Raw genomic sequence first — 16987 nt, 5'->3', positions numbered from 1 at the left:
TCGTAACTTCAAAAAAACTTTAAGTGGTTCTTCTCAGACAGTGATATGCAGGTTTTTATTATTTAATACAAACATTGCTTTGACTTAGTGCCATGTTGTTTTTAGGCGGACTGATATTTTGTTAGTTTAAATGTGTTTTTACAGCGTGAGTGATCTCCGTACTTTCGGATGTTTGCACTCGTGATTTTTGAAATGAGTGGTTTTCATGTGGCCTGAACTATTATACCCACTGGAAAAAACACACCGTTCACTGATCACATTCATCGTAGATTAATCAGAGTCCTTGTGTTTCCCCGAGTCTTCTCAACAGTGTGCTGGCATTGTGTTTTGATCATTTGTGTAACGTTTTTAAAATGTGTATTTATTAACATCTTTGCCTATTTCTGATAAAACGTACATAGTAATAGCTTCTATCACTGAGGGTGGCGTTATTTCATAGTATGAGGTCTTTGTTTTGTTTTTTGTTTTTATTTTTTTCCGGAATACTGTATGGATTTTTCTAAGATTACTTTGATTATCCACCAATTAAATATCATCAATTTATTTTCAACATTTCCAGGAAGGATTTTTGTTGCATGGCGTTGCTGATTTTAGACTCTAAGGGACGCTGTTGATCAAGCCAACATGATCTCTATAACATTACGACACAGTCCCTCCCTTACCACCGTGGTTTCTGAGAGGAAAGGAGATAGTGTGTTCTCTGTGGGCTGACATTACTGGAAGACAGATCCGCGTCAATTGACAAATCTATTCAGTCTAATAGACGAACTTCAAAAAGACGACATGCTTTTCTTGTAGATCGTTCAGTTTTTTTTATTTTCAGTAAACGTCGTGCTTGGATACCTGCAGCTTATTTTCCTATTTTTATTTTGCCATGTCATTTGGAATACCACATTCATGCCGTTGCGTAAAATGGCGCTCTGGCTGCGGACAGAACTGGAAGCTTCTGTTGTTATTCTTCTATCTCAACCATATGGTGAGCGGACATATCCGATATTCAATCCCAGAGGAGATGAAGAAAGGCTCCCTAATCGGTAATGTAGCACAGGACCTTGGTTTGGATCTGAAGAGGCTCCGTTCTGGCCGGGCCCGGATCGTGACCGGAGAGAGCATCCAGTACACCGAGCTGAAGACAGACAAAGGGATTTTAGTGGTGAAGGAGAGAATAGACCGGGAGCAGCTTTGCGGAGACGTAACGCCGTGTAGTTTCAGCTTTGAAGTCATTTTAGAAAATCCAATGGAGTTGCATCAAATTACAGTTGAAATAACAGACATTAATGATCATTCGCCGACTTTTAAAAGAGACACCAATCATTTCGAAATCAGCGAAATAGCTAATACTGGTGCTCGTTTTACACTGACGAGTGCAGAAGACCTGGATGTGGGCGTCAATGGACTCAGGGAATATTTTTTGACCGACAATGATAATTTTGTTCTGAAACAAAACTCTAATGCGGATGGAAAGAAATATGCAGAGATGGTGCTTCAGAAGCCATTGGACAGAGAGACGAACCCTAATCTGTCTCTCAAGCTAATAGCTGTAGACGGTGGAACTCCGCAGAGATCCGGTACAGTAAATATAGATATCACCGTTCTAGATGCCAATGATAATGCTCCTCTGTTTAACCAATCTGTCTACAAAGCCACAGTAATGGAGAATTCTCCCAGAGATACTTACGTTACTACTGTCAATGCGACTGACGCAGATCTCGGCTCAAATAGTATTGTAACGTATTATTTTTCAGATCTCAAAAGTGGTCTCGGTGATTTATTTATGATCGATGAAAAAAACGGTATCATTTCAATAACAGGTTCTCTTGATTATGAAAAAGACAAAAAGTATGAACTTAGAATTGAAGCAAAAGATCAGGGAGGTTTGACTGATTCGAGTAAAGTGATAATTGAAGTAATTGATGTAAATGACAACGCCCCTATCATCAGCGTCATGTCATTCACTAGTCCCGTGTCAGAAGACTCTCCTCTCGGTTCAACTATTGGCATTATAAACGTAAAAGATCTCGATTCAGGTGATAACGGACAAGTCAACTGTAGAATAGAACAAAACGCACCTTTTAAGATTATGTCCAATTTAAGGAATTACTATACTTTGGTAACAGATACTGTGTTAGATCGTGAAAGTGTTTCAGAGTATAACATCACCGTTGTTGCGACAGATGCAGGGATGCCTCCTCTCTCAACAAAAAGAACCTTTCATTTAAAGGTCTCTGATGTGAACGATAATGCTCCACTGTTTTCACAAGCTGTTTACAATGCGTTCATTGCAGAGAATAACTCTCCCGGTATTTCTGTTCTCACACTGAGGGCTAAAGATCCTGATGAGAACCAAAACGCCCGTATATCTTATATTCTGGAAGATACTAATATCGGTGGATCTACTTTATCGCAATATGTTTCCGTAAATGCAGAAAGCGGAGTGATACATTCAATGCGCTCGTTTGATTATGAGCAAATCAAGCATCTGATTTTCGTCGTCAAAGCGCAGGATGGAGGCTCCCCTCCACTCAGTAGCAACGTGACCGTCAAATTAATGATCCAAGACCAGAATGACAACCCTCCTCAGGTTCTGTACCCGGTCCAGTCTGGAGGCTCTCTGGTGGCTGAAATGGTGCCTCGTTCAGCAGATGTGGGCTATCTGGTCACTAAAGTGGTGGCTGTTGATGTGGACTCTGGACAGAATGCCTGGCTCTCCTATAAACTGCAGAAAGCCACCGACAGGGCGCTGTTTGAAGTGGGCTTACAGAATGGAGAAATCAGAACTATCCGCCAAGTCACTGATAAAGATGCTGTGAAACAAAGACTGACTGTTATCGTGGAGGACAACGGGCAGCCCTCTCGTTCAGCTACAGTCATTGTGAACGTGGCGGTGGCGGACAGCTTCCCTGAAGTTCTGTCTGAGTTCACTGACTTTACACAGGACAAGGAGTACAACGACAACCTGACTTTTTACTTAGTGTTGGCTTTGGCTGTAGTCTCCTTCCTCTTCATCACGTGTTTAGTGGTTATTATATCAGTGAAGATCTACAGATGGAGACAGTCTCGCATCCTGTATCACTCCAGTCTCCCTGTGATTCCATATTATCCACCACGTTACTCAGACACTTTGGGGACAGGGACTCTCCAACACGTGTACAATTACGAGGTGTGCAGGACGACCGACTCCAGAAAGAGTGACTGTAAGTTCGGCAGAGCCGGTAGTCAGAACGTGCTGATAATGGACCCCAGTTCTACAGGGACGATGCAGCGGTTACAGAGTGAAAAGAGCATCCTGGATGAACCAGACTCTCCTCTCGAGGTGAGGTGCAATACGCAAAGTATTTATTCTTCAAACGTTGTTTATGTGAACTGAACTGAAATTGTAATAGATTATAGTTTTACGCGGACACAATGCACTTCGTTATTTTCAGCACCACAGTATGGACAGCTCCTCTTACTTTCCACTCTCCTCCTAACTTCTAATCAGGATTTTCAGAATTATTGTATGCCACTTCTAAATATTCATATTCCTCCTCCTCCTCCTCCTCCTCCTCCTCCTACTACTACTACTACTACTACTACTACTTCTACTACTTCTAACACAAATAATGGTAGTCGTTTCTTCTATCATTATCAGTGGATGCTACTCGGACATTATTTTCTACACTTGCGAACATAGTGTCGTACACAATTGATTACGTTTTATTATTATGATGTTAATGATTATGATAACGATCAAGGTAATGATAATAATAATTATTGGTAGTATTATTTATTGGCCATTATATTGCTGGCATCAGTAATTATCTATTTTGGCTTTGCTTTGTATCCGTCCTTCATGATTTACTTCCAAACCGTTTGGTGTTCACGTTTTGAACTCTAAGTGACGCTGTTGAACTACAATATGATGCCTCCCATAATCTCTCCGATGCAGTTGAGAGGGATGTTCTTTGTAAGATGACGTTGTAGTGGCTGAGAGGTAACAACGGGAAACGTTTGCATCTCGGAAAGGAGTGGCGTTTTTTGGAGTTTATCGGTTTTATTTCTCTTTTCTAATATATGAACATAGCACAACTGGAAGAGTGGATTTATGAACATAGCACAACTGGGAGAGTGGATTTTTATTGAATTTTAATCGAAGGATCCGGGGAGTATTTCTTTTTCACCGAACATTTCCCTTTCTGACATGGCGTATCAGCAACCACTCTGCAAATGGCGTTTGCTTTGCGGACCACCGCGGGTAATGGTTCTGTTGTTGCTGTACTTATTTAATGTTGCTGGGCAGATCCGCTACTCTATACCAGAGGAGATGAAGAAGGGCTCGCTTATCGGTAATGTGGCGCAGGACCTTGGTTTGGATCTGAGAAGGCTCCGTTCTGGTCGAGCCCGTATCGTGACCGGAGAAAACATCCAGTACACCGAGCTGAAGACGGACAAAGGGATTCTAGTCGTGAATGAGAGAATAGACAGAGAGCAGCTTTGTGGAGACGTAACGCCGTGTAGTTTCAGCTTTGAAATAATTTTAGAAAATCCTATGGAGCTACACCACATAACAATTGAAGTGTTAGATGTGAATGACCATTCTCCGGTATTCAAGAAAATCGATATTATGTTAGACATAAGCGAGTCAGCTAATCTTGGGGCGAGATTTGTGCTGGATAGTGCAGAGGATCCCGATGTGGGTGTCAATGGACTGCAAAATTATGTTTTAACTTCAAATGACAATTTCGTCTTAAAGCAGCATGTTAATCCAGACGGCAGTAAATATGCTGAGATGGTGCTTCAGAAGCAGTTAGACAGAGAGGAGGTCCCCCACATCTCTTTAAAGCTTATAGCAGTAGATGGTGGAAATCCGCAAAGATCTGGCACCGTTAATATAGACATTGAGGTTTTAGATGCAAATGACAATGCTCCCGTTTTCAACCAGTCAGTTTATAAGGCTTCCGTGATAGAAAACGCAACGAAGGGCACTCATATCGTTGCTGTTAATGCAACTGACGCAGATAGTGGATCGAATGGTTACATCACATATTCAATTTCAAACGTGAAGAGCAATATAGCGGATTTGTTATCCATTGATCAGGTCTCTGGTATATTGTCTGTTTCAGGCCCAATTGATTTTGAAAAGGATAAAAAATATGAGCTTAGAATCGATGCAAAAGATCAGGGAGGTTTGACAGATTCAAGTAAAGTGATAATTGAAGTAATTGATGTAAATGACAACACCCCTATGATAAGTGTAATGTCATTCACTAGTCCTGTGTCAGAGGACTCTCCTCTTGGTACAACTATTGGCATTATAAATGTTAAAGACCTTGATTCAGGAGAAAATGGGCAGGTGACATGTAAAATAGAAGTAAATGCACCGTTCAAGATTAAGTCCAGTTTAAGGAATTACTATACTTTGGTAACAGATACTGTGTTAGATCGTGAAAGTGTTTCAGAGTATAACATCACCGTTGTTGCGACAGATGCAGGGATGCCTCCTCTCTCAACAAAAAGAACCTTTCATTTAAAGGTCTCTGATGTGAACGATAATGCTCCACTGTTTTCACAAGCTGTTTACAATGCGTTCATTGCAGAGAATAACTCTCCCGGTATTTCTGTTCTCACACTGAGGGCTAAAGATCCTGATAAGAACCAAAACGCCCGTATATCTTATATTCTGGAAGATACTAATATCGGTGGATCTACTTTATCGCAATATGTTTCCGTAAATGCAGAAAGCGGAGTGATACATTCAATGCGCTCGTTTGATTATGAGCAAATCAAGGATCTGCTTTTCGTCGTCAAAGCACAGGATGGAGGCTCCCCTCCACTCAGCAGCAACGTGACCGTCAAATTAATGATCCAGGACCAGAATGACAACCCTCCTCAGGTTCTGTACCCGGTCCAGTCTGGAGGCTCTCTGGTGGCTGAAATGGTGCCTCGTTCAGCAGATGTGGGCTATCTGGTCACTAAAGTGGTGGCTGTTGATGTGGACTCTGGACAGAATGCCTGGCTCTCCTATAAACTGCAGAAAGCCACCGACAGGGCGCTGTTTGAAGTGGGCTTACAGAATGGAGAAATCAGAACTATCCGCCAAGTCACTGATAAAGATGCTGTGAAACAAAGACTGACTGTTATCGTGGAGGACAACGGGCAGCCCTCTCGTTCAGCTACAGTCATTGTGAACGTGGCGGTGGCGGACAGCTTCCCTGAAGTTCTGTCTGAGTTCACTGACTTTACACAGGACAAGGAGTACAATGACAACCTGACTTTTTACTTAGTGTTGGCTTTGGCTGTAGTCTCCTTCCTCTTCATCACGTGTTTAGTGGTTATTATATCAGTGAAGATCTACAGATGGAGACAGTCTCGCACCCTGTATCACTCCAATCTCCCTGTGATTCCATATTATCCACCACGTTACTCAGACACTTTGGGGACAGGGACTCTCCAACACGTGTACAATTACGAGGTGTGCAGGACCACCGACTCCAGAAAGAGTGACTGTAAGTTCGGCAGAGCCGGTAGTCAGAACGTGCTGATAATGGACCCCAGTTCTACAGGGACGATGCAGCGGATACAGAGTGAAAAGAGCATCCTGGATGAACCAGACTCTCCTCTCGAGGTGAGGCGCAATATACAAAGTTTTTACTTCTTCAAAAGTTGTTTCTGTTAACTAAAATGATAATGCAATAGGAAAAAGGTTGCAGTTTACCCGGACAAAATGCACTTGATTATTTTCAGCACCACAATGTGGAGAGCTCCTCTTTTATAGTGGGCACTTTTAGTTTCCACTTTCCTCATGACTTCTAATCATAATTTTCAGAATTGTTGTATGTTGCCTCTAAATACCCTGAACTCCTCCTCCTCCTCCTCCTCCTCCTCCTCCTCCTCCTCCTCCTCATAATAAGAATAGTAGAAATATCTTAAATCATTATCAATGGTTGCTAATTGGGCATTTTCTCTACATTTAAAACGTACAGTGCCCTAATTAATTGATTAAATATTCTCATTTCAATTACAATGATTATGATAATGATCATGATGGTGATGATTATTGATGTTATTATGAAGTAATATTTGCTGGCATCCATATTTATTTATTTACTTCCAAACTGTTTGGTATGCAGACCGTTTTTTCAGCACTGTTGTATGGACAGCTCCTATTTCTCTGAAATTGCTTCTGGCTTGAAAAAGTTCCACTTTCTTTTAAGTGTAAATTCTAATACGAAATGCTAACGGCTCTACTGCTACAATTTCTAAAATTAATAATGATGCAAAATATTTTCATTATTATTATTATTATTATTATTATAAATTATATCATAATTCGGTTCGTTTCTCAATCTTTGCCAATGGAAAGTGCACTGCACATTATTAATAACATTCTTATTATTGTTATTGTTATTATTATTATTATTGTTATTATTGTTATTATTATTATTATTATTATTATTATTATATTACTGTTATAGTCATTATACACACTACATACATTACCGTGGATGGGCCTCTGAGCGCCGCTGTTGATACATCACTGACTAACAGTCCAAGCAGTAGAGCGGTCCACCCCTTTCATTCCGCTCAGTGCCATACTGCGTGGATAACAGACTATATACCTCCTGATGGTATTAGGTGTGGGATTTCTGGACGTTCTCTCCTGATAATACCGACAGCTTTTCAGTTTATTGATTTAATTGTATCAGTTTTACATCGAATGGGAATACAGCGCACCTACTGAAGATGGCTTTTTTGTGGATTACCGCTCTTAGAGGCCGATGGAACGGACTGTTTGTCATTCTTTGTCTTTTGAAGCTGAGCTCAGTGACTGGACAGGCTCGGTATTCCGTACCAGAGGAGCAGGCAGAGGGCTCTTTTGTTGGAAACATCGCTAGAGATTTAGGTTTGGATGTGGCGAGGCTCATATCAGGTAAAGCTCGTATTATTACGAAAGGAAGCCGACAGTACGTTGATTTAAACCGAGACAAAGGAACCCTCGTTATTAAAGAGCGAATCGACCGAGAGGAGCTGTGTGGAAAGACGACGCCCTGTAGCTTCAGTTTCGAGGTCATTTTAGAAAATCCAATCCAGCTTTATCGGGTAACAGTGGAGGTAATAGACATCAACGATAACAGTCCGTCGTTCCCAAAAGATGAAATCAACTTAAAAATTGTGGAAAGCGTTGCAGCGGGGACTCGCTTCTCACTAGAGAGCGCAGACGATTCTGATGTTGGAATTAATGATATTCAGAAATACTTGCTTAAACCTTCAGATCACTTCAAATTAGAAGTACAAAGCCAGCTTGATGGAGGGAAATTTATCGAAATGGTTTTACAAAACCCGTTAGACCGAGAGAAAGAGGAGACTCACTCGCTCGTGCTGATTGCTTCAGATGGAGGGGAACCGCACAGATCAGGGACAGTGCGTATCCATATCACTGTGCTAGATGCTAACGATAATGCGCCAGTGTGTAGCCAGCCTGTTTATAAAGCTGATGTCAAAGAGAATTCTCCTGTAGGAACAGTGGTAACCACTGTGAGTGCAAATGACGCAGATAAAGGAGTCAACGGCGAGGTAACGTTTTCCATAGGCCATGTCGCCAGAGAGGCGAAACAGCTTTTTGAAGTAAATGTTGAAACCGGAGAAATTAAAGTTGTAGGTAACCTCGATTTTGAAAAATGTAAGACTTATCAATTGAACGTAAAGGCTAGTGACCACGGAGGATATTCGGATACGTGCAAAGTTATTATTCAAATTATTGACGAGAATGATAACGTCCCTACAATACAGCTGATGTCATTTTCTAACTCGATATCTGAGGATTCTCCTCCAGGTACAACTATAGCTGTTATTAATGTAGATGACGAAGACTCTGATGGCAACGGTGTTGTCAAGTGCTCCATTAACTCTGACATACCTTTCAAAATCGAGTCTTCACTAACAGGATATTATACAATTGTAACTGACAACTACTTAGACAGAGAAAGTATTCCTGAGTATAACATCACCATAACTGTGTCTGACCAGGGCTCCCCGCCTCTGTCTAGCAGTAAACACATCAATGTAAAGGTGTCTGACGTGAATGACAGCCCTCCTAAATTTGAACAAGCTGAATACAGTAAGACTGTACCAGAGAACAACTCTCCTGGGTTTTCTGTGTTCACCCTCAGTGCTAGTGATGCAGACTGGGGCCAAAACGCTCGAGTTTCTTACTTTCTGGAGGAGAAAGAGATTAATGGTGCAGCTGTGTCATCGTTGGTAGCAGTAAATTCAGAAAGCGGTGTCATTCACGCAGTGAGGACGTTTGATTTTGAGCAAATTAAGTGGTTTGAATTCAACGTAACTGCTCGTGATGCTGGTTCCCCTCCTCTGAGTTCAGTTGCTACAGTTAGAATAGTAGTGCAGGACCAGAACGACAACCCTCCTCAGGTTCTGTACCCGGTCCAGACTGGTGGCTCTCTGGTGGCTGAAATGGTGCCTCGTTCAGCAGATGTGGGCTATCTGGTCACTAAAGTGGTGGCTGTTGACGTGGACTCTGGACAGAATGCCTGGCTCTCCTATAAACTGCAGAAAGCCACCGACAGGGCGCTGTTTGAAGTGGGCTTACAGAATGGAGAAATCAGAACTATCCGCCAAGTCACTGATAAAGATGCTGTGAAACAAAGACTGACTGTTATCGTGGAGGACAACGGGCAGCCCTCTCGTTCAGCTACAGTCATTGTGAACGTGGCGGTGGCGGACAGCTTCCCTGAAGTTCTGTCCGAGTTCACTGACTTTACACAGGACAAGGAGTACAATGACAACCTGACTTTTTACTTAGTGTTGGCTTTGGCTGTAGTCTCCTTCCTCTTCATCACGTGTTTAGTGGTTATTATATCAGTGAAGATCTACAGATGGAGACAGTCTCGCATCCTCTATCACTCCAGTCTCCCTGTGATTCCATATTATCCACCACGTTACTCAGACACTTTGGGGACAGGGACTCTCCAACACGTGTACAATTACGAGGTGTGCAGGACGACCGACTCCAGAAAGAGTGACTGTAAGTTTGGCAGAGCTGGTAGTCAGAACGTGCTGATAATGGACCCCAGTTCTACAGGGACGATGCAGCGGATTCAGAGTGAGAAGAGCATCCTGGATGAACCTGACTCTCCTCTAGAGGTGAGGTGCAGTAAACAAAGTATTTTCTTCTTCAAACAATGTTTCTGTGAACTGACCTGAAATTGTAATGCATAGCTTGTTGCAGTTTAACCGAAAACAAGTGCTCCCGATTCGTTTCAGCACCACTTTGTGGACAGCTCCTCTTTCCCTAAATGAGCTTTCTGTCTTTTAAACTTTCCACTTCCTTCAAACCTTCCAATCAGACATGCTACCGTTGATGCTACTTTAACTACTCTTACTATTTTATTAATTGTTGGTGTTGTTGCTGCTGCTGCTGTTATTTGTATTATTATCATCAATAATAACATTATCCTTAATATTCTAAACATTATAATATATCCTAATTGAGAAAGTGTCTCCACAAATATAAAATGCCTTACGTTATTAAATACATAAAATAATACATATTTTAAGTCAGGAGCCATGATATTAAATACATGAATATTTTCAATTCATTTTGAATGCAACATTTGAAGTGTTACTAATTTCATGTACATTACATTACCGTGGATGGGCCTCTGAGCGCCGCTGTTGATACATCACTGACTAACAGTCCAACCAGTAGAGCGGTCCACCCCTTTCATTCCGCTCAGTGCCATACTGCGTGGAGAGAAGACTGTCTGGCCGTCAGGGTTTAAATTGCAGCATTTCTTGCGGTCTTCCTCTGCTGAGAATACGGTCATCTTTTCGGTTTATGGATTTAAATACATCGTTTTGCATCGGAAGGGGTTACTGCCACTGTACCTCTTGATTTGCGATGGCTTTTTTGTGGATTACCGCTCTTAGAGGCCGATGGAACGGACTGTTTGTCATTCTTTGTCTTTTGAAGCTGAGCTCAGTGACTGGACAGGCTCGGTATTCCGTACCAGAGGAGCAGGCAGAGGGCTCTTTTATTGGAAACATCGCTAGAGATTTAGGTTTGGATGTGGCGAGACTCATATCAGGTAAAGCTCGTATTATTACGAAAGGAAGCCGACAGTACGTTGATTTAAACCGAGACAAAGGAACCCTCGTTATTAAAGAGCGAGTCGACCGAGAGGAGCTGTGTGGAAAGACGACGCCCTGTAGCTTCAGTTTCGAGGTCATTTTAGAAAATCCAATCCAGCTTTATCGGGTAACAGTGGAGGTAATAGACATCAACGATAACAGTCCGTCGTTCCCAAAAGATGAAATCAACTTGAAAATTGTGGAAAACGCTGCCGCGGGGACTCGCTTTTCTTTGGTGAGCGCAGACGACCCTGATGTTGGAATTAATGATATTCAGAAATACCTGCTTAAACCATCAGGTCATTTCAAATTAGAAGTAGGGAGCCAGATTGGTAGAGGAAAGTTAATCGAAATGGTTTTACAAAACCCGTTAGACCGAGAGAAAGAGGAGACTCATTCGCTCGTGCTGATTGCTTCAGATGGAGGGGAACCGCACAGATCAGGGACAGTGCGTATCCATATCACTGTGCTAGATGCTAACGATAATGCGCCAGTGTGTAGCCAGCCTGTTTATAAAGCTGATGTCAAAGAGAATTCTCCTGTAGGAACAGTGGTAACCACTGTGAGTGCAAATGACGTAGATGAAGGAGTCAATGGTGACGTAGCTTATTCCATCCCTCATTTAGTCAAAGATGCACAGCAGCTATTTGAAGTAAATGTTAAAACTGGGGAGATTAAAGTTGCAGGCAAACTGGATTTTGAAAAATTTAAGACTTATGAATTAAACGTAAAGGCGAGTGACCACGGAGGATATTCAGATACGTGCAACGTTATTATTCAAATTATTGACGAGAATGATAACGTCCCTACAATACAGCTGATGTCATTTTCTAACTCTATATCTGAGGATTCTCCTCCAGGTACAACTATAGCTGTTATCAATGTAGATGACGAAGACTCTGATGGCAACGGTGTTGTCAAGTGCTCCATTAACTCTGACATACCTTTCAAAATCGAGTCTTCACTAACAGGATATTATACAATTGTAACTGACAACTACTTAGACAGAGAAAGTATTCCTGAGTATAACATCACCATAACCGTGTCTGACCAGGGCTCCCCGCCTCTGTCTAGCAGTAAACACATCAATGTAAAGGTGTCTGACGTGAATGACAGCCCTCCTAAATTTGAACAAGCTGAATACAGTAAGACTGTACCAGAGAACAACTCTCCTGGGTTTTCTGTGTTCACCCTCAGTGCTAGTGATGCAGACTCGGGCCAAAACGCTCAAGTTTCTTACTTTCTGGAGGAGAAAGAGATTAATGGTGCAGCTGTGTCGTCGTTGGTAGCAGTAAATTCAGAAAGCGGTGTCATTCACGCAGTGAGGACATTTGATTTTGAGCAAATTAAGTGGTTTGAATTCAACGTAACTGCTCGTGATGCTGGTTCCCCTCCTCTCAGTTCAGTTGCTACAGTTAGAATAGTAGTGCAGGACAAGAACGACAACCCTCCTCAGGTTCTGTACCCGGTCCAGTCTGGTGGCTCTCTGGTGGCTGAAATGGTGCCTCGTTCAGCAGATGTGGGCTATCTGGTCACTAAAGTGGTGGCTGTTGATGTGGACTCTGGACAGAATGCCTGGCTCTCCTATAAACTGCAGAAAGCCACCGACAGGGCGCTGTTTGAAGTGGGCTTACAGAATGGAGAAATCAGAACTATCCGCCAAGTCACTGATAAAGATGCTGTGAAACAAAGACTGACTGTTATCGTGGAGGACAACGGGCAGCCCTCTCGTTCAGCTACAGTCATTGTGAACGTGGCGGTGGCGGACAGCTTCCCTGAAGTTCTGTCTGAGTTCACTGACTTTACACAGGACAAGGAGTACAATGACAACCTGACTTTTTACTTAGTGTTGGCTTTGGCTGTAGTCTCCTTCCTCTTCATCACGTGTTTAGTGGTTATTATATCAGTGAAGATCTACAGATGGAGACAGTCTCGCATCCTGTATCACTCCAGTCTCCCTGTGATTCCATATTATCCACCACGTTACTCAGACACTTTGGGGACAGGGACTCTCCAACACGTGTACAATTACGAGGTGTGCAGGACGACCGACTCCAGAAAGAGTGACTGTAAGTTCGGCAGAGCCGGTAGTCAGAACGTGCTGATAATGGACCCCAGTTCTACAGGGACGATGCAGCGGATACAGAGTGAAAAGAGCATCCTGGATGAACCAGACTCTCCTCTAGAGGTGAGGTGCAATACACACAGTAGTTACTTCTTCAAACAATGTTTCTGTTAAACTGACCTGAAATTGTAATGCGTAGCTTGCTGCAGTTTAACTGAAAACTAGTGCTCCGGATTCGTTTCAGCACCACTGTGTGGACAGCTCCTCTTTCCCTAAATGTGCTTTCTGTCTTTTAAACTTCACTGTCTTCAAAACGTCTAATCAAACATGCTACTGTTGATACTACTCTTTCTATTTTATTCGTTGTTGTTGTCATTGTTGCTATTTGTATTATTATCATTAATAATATTATCATTATTAGTCAAATCATTTTAATATATCCCAATTGAGAAAGTGTCTCCACAAATTTAAAATGCCTTACGTTATTAAATACATAAAATAACAACTATTTTAAGTCAGGAGCCATTATATTAAATACATGAATATTTTCAATACATTTTGAATGCAACATTTGAAGTGTTACTAATTTCATGTACATTACATTACCGTGGATGGGCCTCTGAGCGCCGCTGTTGATACATAACTGACTAACAGTCCAACCAGTAGAGCGGTCCACCCCTTTCATTCCGCTCAGTGCCATACTGCGTGGAGAGAAGACTGTCTGACCGTCAGGGTTTAAATTGCAGCATTTCTTGCGGTCTTCCTCTGCTGAGAATACGGTCACCTTTTCAGTTTATGGATTTAAATACATCGTTTTGCATCGGAAGGGATTACTGCCACTGTACCTCTTGATTTGCGATGGCTTTTTTGTGGATTACCGCTCTTAGAGGCCGATGGAACGGACTGTTTGTCATTCTTTGTCTTTTGAAGCTGAGCTCAGTGACTGGACAGGCTCGGTATTCCGTACCAGAGGAGCAGGCAGAGGGCTCTTTTGTTGGAAACATCGCTAGAGATTTAGGTTTGGATGTGGCGAGACTCATATCAGGTAAAGCTCGTATTATTACGAAAGGAAGCCGACAGTACGTTGATTTAAACCGAGACAAAGGAACCCTCGTTATTAAAGAACGAATCGACCGAGAGGAGCTGTGTGGAAAGACGACGCCCTGTAGCTTCAGTTTCGAGGTCATTTTAGAAAATCCAATCCAGCTTTATCGGGTAACAGTGGAGGTAATAGACATCAACGATAACAGTCCGTCGTTCCCAAAAGATGAAATCAGCTTGAAAATTGTGGAAAGCGTTGCAGCGGGAACTCGCTTTTCTTTGGTGAGCGCAGACGACCCTGATGTTGGAATTAATGATATTCAGAAATACCTGCTTAAACCATCAGGTCATTTCAAATTAGAAGTAGGGAGCCAGATTGATGGAGGACAATTCATCGAAATGGTTTTACAAAACCCGATAGACCGAGAGAAAGAGGAGACTCACTCGCTCGTGCTGATTGCTTCAGATGGAGGGGAACCGCACAGATCAGGGACAGTGCGTATCCATATCACTGTGCTAGATGCTAACGATAATGCGCCAGTGTGTAGCCAGCCTGTTTATAAAGCTGATGTCAAAGAGAATTCTCCTGTAGGAACAGTGGTAACCACTGTGAGTGCAAATGACGTAGATGAAGGAGTCAATGGTGACGTAGCTTATTCCATCCCTCATTTAGTCAAAGATGCACAGCAGCTATTTGAAGTAAATGTTAAAACTGGGGAGATTAAAGTTGCAGGTAAACTGGATTTTGAAAAATCTAAGACTCACCAATTAAACGTACAGGCTAGTGACCACGGAGGATATTCAGATACGTGCAAAGTTATTATTCAAATTATTGACGAGAATGATAACGTCCCTACAATACAGCTGATGTCATTTTCTAACTCTATATCTGAGGATTCTCCTCCAGGTACAACTATAGCTGTTATCAATGTAGATGACGAAGACTCTGATGGCAACGGTGTTGTCAAGTGCTCCATTAACTCTGACATACCTTTCAAAATCGAGTCTTCACTAACAGGATATTATACAATTGTAACTGACAACTACTTAGACAGAGAAAGTATTCCTGAGTATAACATCACCATAACCGTGTCTGACCAGGGCTCCCCGCCTCTGTCTAGCAGTAAACACATCAATGTAAAGGTGTCTGACGTGAATGACAGCCCTCCTAAATTTGAACAAGCTGAATACAGTAAGACTGTACCAGAGAACAACTCTCCTGGGTTTTCTGTGTTCACCCTCAGTGCTAGTGATGCAGACTCGGGCCAAAACGCTCGGGTTTCTTACTTTCTGGAGGAGAAAGAGATTAATGGTGCAGCTGTGTCATCGTTGGTAGCAGTAAATTCAGAAAGCGGTGTCATTCACGCAGTGAGGACGTTTGATTTTGAGCAAATTAAGTGGTTTGAATTCAACGTAACTGCTCGTGATGCTGGTTCCCCTCCTATGAGTTCAGTTGCTACAGTTAGAATAGTAGTGCAGGACAAGAACGACAACCCTCCTCAGGTTCTGTACCCGGTCCAGACTGGCAGCTCTCTGGTGGCTGAAATGGTGCCTCGTTCAGCAGATGTGGGCTATCTGGTCACTAAAGTGGTGGCTGTTGATGTGGACTCTGGACAGAATGCCTGGCTCTCCTATAAACTGCAGAAAGCCACCGACAGGGCGCTGTTTGAAGTGGGCTTACAGAATGGAGAAATCAGAACTATCCGCCAAGTCACTGATAAAGATGCTGTGAAACAAAGACTGACTGTTATCGTGGAGGACAACGGGCAGCCCTCTCGTTCAGCTACAGTCATTGTGAACGTGGCGGTGGCGGACAGCTTCCCTGAAGTTCTGTCTGAGTTCACTGACTTTACACAGGACAAGGAGTACAATGACAACCTGACTTTTTACTTAGTGTTGGCTTTGGCTGTAGTCTCCTTCCTCTTCATCACGTGTTTAGTGGTTATTATATCAGTGAAGATCTACAGATGGAGACAGTCTCGCATCCTGTATCACTCCAGTCTCCCTGTGATTCCATATTATCCACCACGTTACTCAGACACTTTGGGGACAGGGACTCTCCAACACGTGTACAATTACGAGGTGTGCAGGACGACCGACTCCAGAAAGAGTGACTGTAAGTTCGGCAGAGCCGGTAGTCAGAACGTGCTGATAATGGACCCCAGTTCTACAGGGACGATGCAGCGGATACAGAGTGAAAAGAGCATCCTGGATGAACCTGACTCTCCTCTAGAGGTGAGGAGCAATACACACTGTATTTACTTCTTCAAGCAATGTTTCAGAAATTGTAATGCGTAGCTTTCTGCAGTTTAACTGAAAACTAGTGCTCCGGATTCGTTTCAGCACCACTATGTGGACAGCTCCTCTTTCCATAAATGTGCTTTCTGTCTTTTAAACTTCCCACTGTCTTCAAAACGTCTATTCAAACATGCTACTGTTGATGCTACGTTTACTACTCTTACTATTTTATTCGTTGTTGTTGTTGTTATTGTTGCTATTTGTATTATTATCATTAATAATATTATCATTATTATTCAAATAATTATGATATATCCTAATTGAGAAAGTGTCTCCACAAATATAAAATGCCTTACGTTATTAAATACATAAAATAATACATATTTTAAGTCAGGAGCCATGATATTAAATACATGAATATTTTCAATTCATTTTGAATGCAACATTTGAAGTGTTACTAATTTCATGTACATTACATTACCGTGGATGGGCCTCTGAGCGCCGCTGTTGATACAT

The 16987-nt window shown here is 42.3% G+C and overlaps 1 protein-coding gene and 4 pseudogenes across 13 annotated transcripts in view; all 5 read left to right on the top strand.

The window, feature by feature from the left end:
• Positions 1–16987, top strand: part of LOC311013232 (protocadherin gamma-C5-like) — a gene marked incomplete at its 5' end in the record, with an annotated part of 293577 nt that overhangs the window by 151404 nt on the left and 125186 nt on the right. The gene's annotated exons all lie outside the window — the stretch shown is intronic.
• LOC311013311 (protocadherin beta-11 pseudogene) lies at positions 780–3367 on the top strand (annotated as a pseudogene). The gene has a single exon. The product of its transcript is annotated as a protocadherin beta-11 pseudogene (transcript).
• LOC311013310 (protocadherin beta-11 pseudogene) lies at positions 4206–10200 on the top strand (annotated as a pseudogene). Its single transcript has 2 exons — positions 4206–6604; positions 8770–10200. The product of its transcript is annotated as a protocadherin beta-11 pseudogene (transcript).
• On the top strand, positions 10898–13366 carry LOC311013309 (protocadherin beta-16 pseudogene; annotated as a pseudogene). The gene has a single exon. The product of its transcript is annotated as a protocadherin beta-16 pseudogene (transcript).
• LOC311013308 (protocadherin beta-16 pseudogene) lies at positions 13973–16531 on the top strand (annotated as a pseudogene). The gene has a single exon. The product of its transcript is annotated as a protocadherin beta-16 pseudogene (transcript).

Source organism: Eutrigla gurnardus (assembly GCF_963514095.1).
Source record: "Eutrigla gurnardus genome assembly, chromosome: 5".
Lineage (NCBI taxonomy): Eukaryota > Metazoa > Chordata > Actinopteri > Perciformes > Triglidae > Eutrigla > Eutrigla gurnardus.
This window is presented reverse-complemented; position numbering and strand designations above follow the sequence as displayed.